The sequence below is a fragment of the Candoia aspera genome, chromosome 3, assembly GCF_035149785.1.
Source record: "Candoia aspera isolate rCanAsp1 chromosome 3, rCanAsp1.hap2, whole genome shotgun sequence".
NCBI classification, from domain to species: Eukaryota; Metazoa; Chordata; class Lepidosauria; order Squamata; family Boidae; genus Candoia; species Candoia aspera.
Window position 1 is genome coordinate 178,874,776 of NC_086155.1, and position 12,015 is coordinate 178,886,790.

At 38.8% G+C, this 12,015-nt stretch overlaps 1 pseudogene; it reads left to right on the forward strand.

The window, feature by feature from the left end:
- Positions 1-3,352: 3,352 nt before the first annotated feature.
- LOC134495006 (AN1-type zinc finger protein 2A-like) lies at positions 3,353-3,991 on the forward strand (annotated as a pseudogene).
- The last annotated feature ends 8,024 nt before the right edge of the window (positions 3,992-12,015 follow it).

The following is a 12,015-nucleotide window of genomic DNA, read 5'->3' on the forward strand; positions in this document are numbered from 1 at the left end:
TTTCAGATTCAAAACAGAGATTCAAATTATACAAATCTGCAATTCCCCAAAGCGTTGCCAAATTACTCTGTCAGAAAAGTTTTGATCCTACCAGCTGTGAACTTCAAATGCTTACTGCATTTTTACCCCAACAGGCTCAGTTGCATCATCTCTCTATGACCTGGAAAAGAAGCAGATTCAACACTTCATCATTTCCAACTGTGTTCTCCAGGACTTCCCTGATAGTTGGGTGGGATGCCATTGTATCTTGCAAGTTCTGATCCTGAAGAGGTATCATATCCTCTTCCTTCCATGGTGGATATGATGCCTTTCTCTTTCTTAAAAGAAGAAGGAGAAGAAGAAATAAAGTGCTTATCCACCCCTTGTCTATGTTTCCAGATTATATTATCAACCTACTAACCAAAAACTAATTACACGTCAACAATTACCAAAAAGAACAACACCCTCTCAATGAGCCAACCCATCTCATAGCTATTAACACCACCCATCACACAGGAAGCAACAACACAGAGGTTAAGACAGAACAATCACTTGATCAGCCAGATAAATAATTTACCAAAGCAAGGAATCAATTGCATGCAAAACAACATCTGCCCACAGGATTATCCCAGCCAAGCATATGCAAAGCAGGCAAGACAAAAGGATATAAAACTCACACTGACCATTGAACTTCCCCAAAACGTGTGTATTGTCAGTATTACAGTACCTAATACAGTAGTGAAATATCTGCAACAAAACAACCAACCTCTGAGAACTCCCACGATGAATTACTATTAGGATTATTTTCTCTAGTTCGATAGCAACACTGCAGAGATTTAACCAGGTAAAACTGTTCTTAGAGGCTCTGGAGATCCATTAAATTAAAAATAGATCTGAAAATAGTTATTATGCTGAAATCTTGGGTAGCAATATGTAATGATAAGCTTATATCAAGGTTGGGCCAAGGCTGGGCAAATAGACCCTGGACCCTGCAATAATTATACATTTGATGAAGGGCGATCAGATAAGACAAAAGGATCATGTGGCTATGCTGTTACCATGAACTTTATAATTTGTTGGCTGGCTGGCAATGCCCTGCAATTGGATTATACTTCATGCCAGGGAACTAGACTGACAAATTCAATGGTTTTCTGGGTGTATTTATTGACTAGGTGCTGACTTTTAATTAGGCATCCACTAGAAAAAAATCTGATGGGAAGTTCCAGCAACATAATCAATCCTTAATTAAATTAAATTAAATTAAATTAAATTAAATTAAATTAAATTAAATTAAATTAAATTAAATTAAATTAAATTAAATTATGCATAAGGGGGACAATGTCTTCAACAGAGTTTCCTTGCTAAGAAAAATAAGTCCAATGCACAGTTCAGGATATCTGACCTGGGAATAGTCTGTATAAAAATAATCTTGGAACTGTAGTTGATCATAAACTACAAATATGAGCCAGTGTGACATGGCTGCTAGAAATGCTAAATCACCGGAAGGCACAGTCGAATACAGTTGTACTATATTCTATATTTGAGTACCAAGTTCAGATCTGGGCACCACACTTTAAGAAAGATTAAGAGAAACTAAAAGAGATGATCAAGAACTGCGGTACAGAAACCAAGGCAAGGGAAACTAGGTCTTACAAAGAGAGACCGAAGGAACTGGAAATGCTTAACCTTGGAGGTGATGAGCAGAAAATAGCACAAGTCAAATATCTGAAAGGTGTTCCACAGAAGAAGACTAAGACCTGTTCTCTATCAGGTGAGAATGCAGGATACAGAACAATGAATGTAAGTAATAGGAAAGCAGATTCTGTTTGCAGTAGGGAAAAAACTTCCTAATGGGAAGGGCAACTGAACAGTGGAACCAATTATTGAGGGACCTGATGAGTTCCTCTTTGCTGGATATGTTCTAGAAGAAATTGAACAGCCATCTGTCAAGGATGCTTTAATTTGAATTCTTTCACTGGGCAGAGGGTTTGATTTAATGATCTAACTGGCCACTATGAACTCTATAATTGTACGAACAGGAGTCCCTCTGTGTGTGATGTTGTGGGCAGTTGTTCCTACTGCTTCCTCAAAAGGCTGAGCAAGATGGCCTTTACTTGTGCCATGTCATTTGTTAGCACGACCAATTGCTGAATAAACATAAAACTTAGATTTAGCTAAACATCTCTGGTATATGGGTAACTTATTCTCCATTTGTTACCCTTAGAACTATAAATGCCAGATAAACAGTGATATCTCTCTTTGCATTTTATTTTAAAAAATGAGAAAAATCTCCTAAAGTTTGAACAAAAACATAACCCCTCCCAAGATTGAAAACTGGCATTGCTGGAATGACAAAAAAAGATATTGAATATGCAAAGATAAATCTTTATTGGTTTGCTAATAGCTTTCATCACAAAATCAATTTTTGTCTATGTAAAGGAATAATATTTCTTCCACATTAAACATTGTGGAACATCTTCATGCAACTGCTACCATACTGATAGTAATTTTCTTTCCTGAAATGTAATTGTTGATTTTACTACATTGCTTCCTATCTCTTTATCACATACAGAATCTAAAATCCTTTGACTCCAGTCTTAAAAAAATCCAGTTGCAAGATCAGATAATTTAGGGAATGATTTAAAGCCTTTGAATGCTACAACCATTATTATTAATTAAGGCCTGTGATGCTTAATCTAAAATATTAAAATGATGAAATGTGTATTCTATTTTCTAGATAACTGCAATTTTTCACTCAGAGCAATAATAGAAACCAAAATTGCCAGTTAAAGGTTAATGGGAATTAAAAATGGAATGTAGAAATGGAATGGGAATGGGAATGTAAAAATGGAAATTAATAAAATCCATAGATAAGAAAAAGTATTATGTTTATGACCTTCTTAGTAGAGAGAATTAAATTGTATGGAAAAGTCTAAAACATATCCTAGATTGGTCTTCCACCCCATAAAATGAGAAATTCATATACAAATCAAGACTTAATAAGCAAGAGTCAGGTCTGTCTGTCATTCATAGCTGGCCAACATTATGCCTGATATGAATGGCCATTTTGCTCAGGGGCTCCATAATAGTTGTTCAGATAATCTCATCTCCGAACCATAGGTTTTACAGTAAAAATAAGGTATATTTTTTTCACAAAGTCAAAATACTATATCATACTAAGTCTTTCATCCTGATTAAGAAATGCCAGGACAGATGGCTGCTGCTGCTCTTCTTCTGGCCCAATGCTGTGCAGGTGGGGGGCTTGGCACAGGAACTGACCCACTGTCTGGCTCAAGGGGGATCCCAGCCAGAACCCAAGTGAGCTTCCTCAGTGGTGACCAGTTAATTCTGGGAAGTTGGGGGCTTCTGAATAATGGAATTCCTGGACCTAGGGAAACACTGCTGAGAAGACCCCAAGCAGCTGAATTTTCTTCCTTTGAAATGTGATGCATGTGGGGAGCTTTTCTGCAAAGACCACATTACCTACAGCTAACACAAATGTCCTTCAGAATATAAGAGGGACATGCAGGTTCCAGTCTGTCCTCTTTGCAACACTCCCATCCCTGTAAGAAAGGGAAAGATGCCAGATGTAGCTGTGGGAGCCCATATGGACAGAGATTGTAAACAGGATTCTGCCCAGCAGAAGTAGAAAATCTTCACCAACCAATACTTCAAACCAACCTGCAAAAAGAAAGAGATGATGCAGCTGGTTTGTGGCCATTGTCACCAGAACTTTTGTCTTCATCATTGGCATCCTTTGGACCATGACTGCCAGGAACACACTTGGGCTGTCTTGAGAGCCAGGTGTGCAGCTGTGATGAGGTCCCTGGAATCCACAATGATTTCTCCCAACTGCCAGTTTCCACAAAACAGATGCAAAGCAAAAAGGTGATATCCACAACCTGGATCTAAACCTCAAGCCTGCCTACTGCTGCCCATCTTTAGCTTTTAAAAATTCACTGTACCCTTTTGATAGTACTTTTGCACATTTTCTGATTAAACTGCCTCCTTATACTGTAAAAAAGAAAAAAGAAAGAAATGACAGGCCAGATGTAATTTTTTCCACTCTCCCAAAGTTTGTGCTTTGATGGACTAATATAGAATGGAAATCCCATGTAAGTGGGAATTTTGCAAACATTTGCTATGTATGCAGTAATGTCGGGGGGGGGGGGGAATCAAGAGTATCAAAAGGGCAGATGATGGTGTGAGTAAAACCTCACCCCTTTTTGTGTGTGTCTCACACATGTAAAAAGAGGGGGGCTTCAAGCACTCAGTCACACCTACCATTTTGACACTGTGACAATTCCACACAGACCCCCCTTTGTGTATGCTCACAAAGGCTTAAAGATTATTACAAGTTGTCAGTTGTATATCCTTCTCCAGTGCCTAACTTTGGGAAGGGTTATTGGGAATTACATTTTCTTGATTGTAAATGTCATCTGCATGTACAAACATGAAGTTTCCTGAAAACGTACTCCAAAGTCTCTGTGCACGATATCTTTACTCTCTCAGATCCTCGGCCTTGCTATACTGAACGACAACATTTGAAGAAACTCTGCATTTGAGTTCGTATTAAGAGAACCCTTCTTGCATTTAGGCATTCTAGTTAAGCTATGAACAGAAGTCCAATTCAAGTGGTAGAGATCACCATGTGAGCATTCTGGGGCTTTTGGAAGTTGCACTGCCTTGTGGCATAAATAAAAGACAATCAGCTGTGCATAAAGGTATGTCATCAGTGCAGACCATAAGGCTGCATATGCTGCCATCCTTCTTTTACGTGACATCACAGTGCAGCTTCTGGGATGGTAGAACTTCCTACCACTGCTGGGTAGTGAGGCAATGGGGCTTATTAACATATTGAAAATAGTCACTCGAATTTTACTATGAAACTATGTATATGCATTATCACTGAATATTACTCCTAAATTGCTTCTGCTTGATGTTTCTTGTTATTCCATTTTAGCACTATATGAAGTCAACAAAGTTAAATCGTTTATGCTTATATGTTGGATAGATTCTCCCTTAAGTAATAGATATGTACAAGAGAAGAATTGCTCTGTGCGCCTGATCTTATCTCATATGTATGGATATTTCATTCATTTCACTCTGCCATCAATATTTGAAGCAGAAGATAAGATATAGGGAGGAAGCATGGTTTGTTAATTGTGTTATTAACAGTGCTTGATGCTATTGTTCCATTCAAGTCAATAGAGTAATGTCCACTGTTGTAATTGGATGAGAAAGTTCAATTATGTTTTGGAATTGTTTTGGAGGACTCATTGGCTTTCTTAGATGCTCATGTTCTTTTGAGTTATATACCAATGCTTTGGAAACTAAAAGGAAGACAATAGAAATGGATATTGTGCACAAAGGAAATTGAATGGAAGAACATTTTCCATTAATTACACAATGATCTGAAGAACTCATCTCTCTTCTTATATTCACAGATTAATTTTACCTTCAGGAGTCCTGACTAGAGGACTGTTTAGAAGTTTGTCTCCATATACCAGTTTATATGCTTACTTACCTGTTTGCTTCCTATTGTTAAGTAAACTGCCAGAGAACTGGAAAAGAGCTGATGTGGTTTCAATCTTTAAAAAGGGGGAAAAAGTGGATCCAGGAAATCAGCTTGACATCAATACCTGGGAAAATCCTGGAAAAGGTAATCAAGCAGTGGATTTGTGAGTACCTAGAAATGAACAAGGTGGTTACTAGAAGCCAGCATGGGTTTGTTAAGAACAGGTCATGCCAAACAAAACTTATCGCCTTCTTTGATAAAAGGACTAAATTAGTGGACCAAGGAAATGCTGTGGATATTGTTTACTTAGATTTCAGTAAGGCATTTGATAAAGTAGACCACAGCCTACTTCTTGGTAAGATAGAACAATGTGGGATTGTCAGTACCACTAGCAGATGGATTTGCAGTTGGCTGACCAACCACACTTAGTGTTTGGTCATTAATGGAACTACATCTACATGGCGGGAAGTATGTAGTGGGGTACCTCAAGGTTCTGTCTTGGGCCCAGTGCTCTTCAACATCTTCATAAATGACCTAGATGAGGGGATTGAAGAGGCGCTCATCAAATTTGCAGATGACACAAAGCTGGGGGGAATTGCTAACACTTCAGAAGATAGACTGAAGATTCAGAAGGAACTTGACAGACTTGAGCCCTGGGCCCTATCAAACAAGATGAAGTTCAATAGTGAGAAATGTAAGGTCCTACACTTAGGCAGGAAAAACCAGATGTACAAGTACAATATAGGCAGTACCTGGCTCAACAGTAGTGCCTATGAGAGGGATCTAGGTGTTCTGGTGGACCACCATTTAAGAATGAGTCAGCAGAGTGATGCAGCTGCCAAAAAAGTCAATGCAGTCCTGGGCTGCATCAACAGAGGGTTAGTATCAAGACCATGGGAAGTGATAGTACCACTCTAGACCACACTGGTGAGGCCACAATTGGAATACTGTGTTCAGTTCTGGTCACCAGAATACAAAAAATATTCCGAGGCCCTAGAAAGAGTGCAGAGAAGAACTACAAAGTTGATAAGCAGTCTGGAGGCTAAATCCTATGAAGAACGGCTAAAAGAACTAGGTATGTTTAGCTTAATGAAGAGAAGACTGAGGGGAGACATGATAGCAGTCTTCCAATACTTGAAGGGCTGCCACAGGAAAGAAGACATCGATTTATTCTCCATAGCACCTGAGGGTAGGACAAGAAGCAATGGGTGGAAGCTTGTCAGAGGGATATCCAACCTGGAAATAAGGAGGAAATTCCTGATAGTATTAAACAGTGGAACAGCTTGCCTCCTGGAGTTGTGGGTGCTCCGTCACTGGAGGTTTTCAATAAAAGATTGGACAACTGTTTGTCCAAGATGGTATGAGGATTCCTGTTTTGGGCAGGGGGTTGGACTAGAAAATCTCCAAGGTTCCTTCCAACCCTATGATTCTATGATAAAATCTGTCCATTGTATAGTATTGTATATTGTATATGAGTGTCCATCACTGAAAATCTCAGTGCATTCTGGCATATGCAGAATAAACCAGGGTGATACAATGTAATAGAAGCCAGTAAGATGGATCTGTTAGGTGCCTAACTGTGGTTTGATTCATTCTTTTCAACTTCTTTTAAAAAATGAGTAAGCCAAAAGATGGTAATATTATCTTCTGTCTAAATTAAGAGTAAGGATGTATCCATTTCACTTTGAAAATAGATGCAGGACTTCCATGAGGTTTAATAAAGCTGGATTGGAATGGATGTCAGTTGTAGTACAAAGTATATGAAAGGCCCCAAGCTGGGAAAGGGTAATCCAGATTCTGTATTAAATAGATGTAAATGTGGGATTTCATCCTTTGGCTTGAATAAAAAGACTATTTTCTTAGCTTTGTTTCCAGTACATTACTACATGTATTATAGAGGGTGTCTATTGTTAATATTTTATTTGCTGTTTGTAGGAACAAATTAGGATGGCATTTGTTCCCTTTTTGGGGGTGGATTTTATTTGTTATGTATGTTTGTGAACTTCATTGACATCTTAAAGAAAATAAATGGATTTATGAAGAACAATGCATCTTTACCAGAGTCATATTGCTGATTTGATTCTTAAATATACAGTATGTGGCTATTATCAGTCATTACAATAAAGAAAAGAAATCTAAATTGATGGGAAAAACTCAGGACTCTGTGTTAAATTAAAAGGATGCTAGAAGAAGTATGATAGGGGAAAACAATATATTTTAGCAACTGCAGAATTCTGCTCATTAGAATTGACTGAAATTGCCTGGTTTTCAAAATGCATGCAAATGCATGAAATGACAGGAAACTTCTTCTTAAAACTAGAAAAGGTGCTGTTAGGAAAAAACATGTGAAATGTTGCTTAGACCTCCCTCTTAGTCCCTGTCACCTCCTGCCAAAGTCCCCCTTCTGGCTTGAACAGGTAGAATGCACTGTGCTGTTGCATATGACCAAGTGAAACATGTAGTCTGGTTCTTCATCCACATTTGAAGAAGTGAAAGCTAGGGATTGCCAGTCTCTCAGTCTACCTCATTGCCCCCTTTCACCAGAATGGGTCAGAGACTTTGATTCAATAAGGCAGGTGTGTGTGTGTGTGTGTGTGTGTGTGTGTGTGTGAGAGAGAGAGAGAGAGAGAGAGAGAGAGAGAGAGAGAGAGAGAGAGAGAGAGAGAGAGAGAGAATCCTTATATGGCTGACCCTTTCAGTAATCCTTACGACAGTCTTATATGATACCATGATTATCACAACATGGGGAAGTGAGGCAGGGGCTGAAGCTATTGCCAAGTTCAGAGCCGAGGAGAGATTTGGAGAGTTCTCACCACCAGCATACTTTTAGCCATTCTGCTATAAAAGGATGACTCAAAACATCCACCTTTCAGCCCCATGTGGTTTATGTGATAGCCACTGTGAGCTACTTTAAAGTTAAATAAGAACATGCTCTCTCCTATCCTGAGCATTAGGGACCGTTCTGGCAATTGAGATCGAAAGCATAATGAACCTTGAGGCCAAAAAATAAACAGTAACCATCTAAAGTGAACCGTCAGAGAGCCAACAGCTCTTCTATTTGCCCAATTGATGCTTTTGTAGACTGAAGAAAAATACACTGTGACTGAATGACTCAGGGAACTGATAATAGGAAACAGACCCATTCACCCTTAGGTCAATGGTTCAATTAAGTTTCGGGTTGCTGGTGACTGAAATCTGCTGGAGCTGATGACTGTTTCATAGTTTTTTGTGAGCTGAGCCATGAACACTTAAGACGAGTAAAGCTCATAGTGCAAACGTTTTGTGAGAGCACTTCAATAGTTGCTGAAATGAAGGTAAAGCAGCAGACATCATTATGCAGATTGGGCTTTTTAGCCAAAATCCTTGGCACTCTGAAGCAGGTCTGAGAAGCCAGTGTAAGCTCTTGCCATTATCCAGAGTGAGTCTTTTAAATGCAACCCCCATTATATTAGCAATAACAAAAATTACTTTTTGTCCTCTTCAATGAAGCTTCTCAGCCACCATGATGCCATACTTCAGCTTTTACCAGCTTAGAAACACCATGCTACTAATTTCTAAATGACCAGCTACTCTTTATTGAAGTCCATTGGCGTTCTCTTTTTTAAAATTATATGCGAGGGCCAAACCTTCATTGAAATCCTTAAACTGCTATTAGTGTTAGTATTTCTACAGTACTGCTACTACTCAAACTGAATTAAATGTGATATGATTCCCAGTAACAATTACTAACTCTCTACAACCATAGGGTTTTGCTTCTGCTGAAGCAATGAAAAGCTGAAGTAGCTTTGTTATTAACAAAGATTAGGGGGAAAAATAAAGCTTGATTCTCAGCTTGGTGGTATTGATTTAATGCAATCAAGATAAATGCAATATGAAACCTTGTTAAAATTCTGTACCTTGAATGAATAAATAATTTAATACGGCAGCAGTTCTGGTAATTTTGACAAGGCAGTTACAGTTCCCATATGTTCTTGAGATCTCCTGAATATTTTAAATAAACATTTAATTACCACTCGGTGACTCTGAGATTTGTTATTAGAAGGCATGACAAAAGTAAAGATAAATCACAGGAACACTGAAAAGCCATTACGGTGGAATCAAGAGTAGCAACATCCCTGATTCTTTTTCAACCTCAGGCTTCCCTAGTAGATGACATAAAATGAAAGAAGAACCTAGTTTTATTGTCCACAGTGAGCAGGAAAAGCTTCATGCTGGAATATGAGATCACACACCAGATGGTTGGATGATCCGCTCAGAATTTTCTTAAAATGCAAAATCACAATCAATGAGAATTGCTCATTGGCATTTTATTCTGCCATTAAACATGGTATCTAAACATTGCCTAAAATGCTGAAGCACTATGGACAAATGGCAAGTTATAAATGTAAATTATCAATCAAAGTGAATATTTGTAGCTCAGGGTTGAACTGTGGAGTCCTTGATGCTCTCTGAGCCTTGTTGTTTTCTTGTAGACATTTCATTGCCAGACTAGGCAACATCTTCAGTGCAAAGAGGGAGTGGGCCTTGCTCTCAGTTTATATACTGTGGCTCTATTGCCACAGTAACAATCCAAGCTCCCACAAGAGAAGCTGTGTAAGAACATTATTCAGATGAGCACTTACACACTGCAGCAACACAGAACATGAGAAAAAAGAAAAAGATAATCTGTACAGCATCTTCCAACAAAATGGATACCCACTCAACTTTATCAAAAAGTGCCTCACCACCCAACCCACTACAACCCAACCAATGGAAACTATGAAAAGGATAACACTGCCATACATCAGAAACCACCAACAGACTGTTACAACCACATGGCATCACCGTAGCAGATAAGCCAACTAAAACTCTTCAAAACATATTAAGCAACCCAAAAGACCCAATAACCCAAGAAGAAAAAACAGGAGTTATTTACAACATACAATGCAAAGACTGTAACAGCCACTACGTAGGACAGACAGGCAGAAGACTAGCAGAGCGCATTCACGAACACCAACTAGCAGTCAGAAGACACGAGAACTCCTTAATCTCACAACACATGGACAGAGTCAACCATAGTTTCAACTGGGAAACTGAGCATCCTAAGCCAAGCCAAATCCAAAAATGCCAGAGAATTCCTAGGAGCCTGGCACTTGGACAAAGCAGCCATCAACAGACACATAGAGGTAAACAACATTTACATAACATTCAAAAGAGACAATAGAAGAGCCAAAAGACCAGTACACTCCCCTGCCAGCAATCAACACCGAGATATGCAAAAATCAACACTAGGATTAACACCAGATGAACCATCAAACAGCACAATACACCCTAATCAAGGAACTATTAACTCAGGCAATCAACCAAGCAGCAAACAACAGCCCAATCAAAGAACTCCCAAGGAGAGAACAACACCCCTACCAACACAAGCAGGGCAAGCCATGGTATGTAAATTATTGTCAACAAATGCATCCCTACTTTGACTTGTGCATTGTTCCTCCTTCCTGAGTACTAAGCAATGCCTCTCATAGGAGGTAGCTGTCAAGTCCCCTTCTAATTATTAAGTGTTCCACTTCAAACCAAGGTTGGGATTTTAAATGTACTATCAGAAGGATGACAAAATAAGACTTTGAGGTCTGTATAAGTAATGACATGAGGCAAAGTTGCATAATTTGTCTAACTTTATATAATTTGTTATTGTTTTGCAAAATCATAGCAAGGACAAATAGCTTTGCAAGGGTCTTCTCTGTGCCTTATAATGCATTCATGAAATGATAGAATCTGTTTCGAGAAATAGTTTAGTGTAGTAACTAAGGTGCTAGGCTACAAACCAGAACACTGTAAGTTCTAGTCCTCCTAGACATGAAAGCTGACTCAGTGACTTTGGGCCAGTTTTTCTTAACCCAACCCATCTTACTGGGTTGTTTGTTGTGGAGAAAATAGGAGATGGGAGCATTAGATATGTGGACTGCCTTGAGCTGATGAAAATAAAGCTGGGATAGAAATCTAATAAAGACCTGCAATTTTAGTACATACACTTGCAAGCATAACTTTGCATCTGGGAAGACTCACTTTTTTTCCCACTCCTTTTTGCTTAATTCCAGAATTTGAAGGACCAAATTACCTTTGCATCCTTGAATGAGAAAATGGCCAAAGGGAATGGGAAAGAAAATGACCTATCCATGCAGGAGCAAACTATTCCCATGGTAGTAAAGAATTTCTGGAAGTGAGTTGCCTAAGATTCAAGTATGGCACTCCAAACTGCAAAGTGAATTTGCCCTTCCTCTGAATGAGTCACAGGCCTCACATTTCTGCTGATAAAATGTGTCTGTTTTGTGATATGCTCTCTGCGTTCTATGTTCATCCTTTAGTAGCCTGCCCCCCGCCCCCAGCAGCAAAGTAATTGCATTGGTTATGGCCTCTAGTTAAAAATATTGTTTAGATGCAGGCTTGCATCTTTATAGGCTTTATAATTAGTTGTATAATTACTATTTAATTGCTTCCATGTGCTCAGCTTAGGGACCTGTTATTAAGAGAAT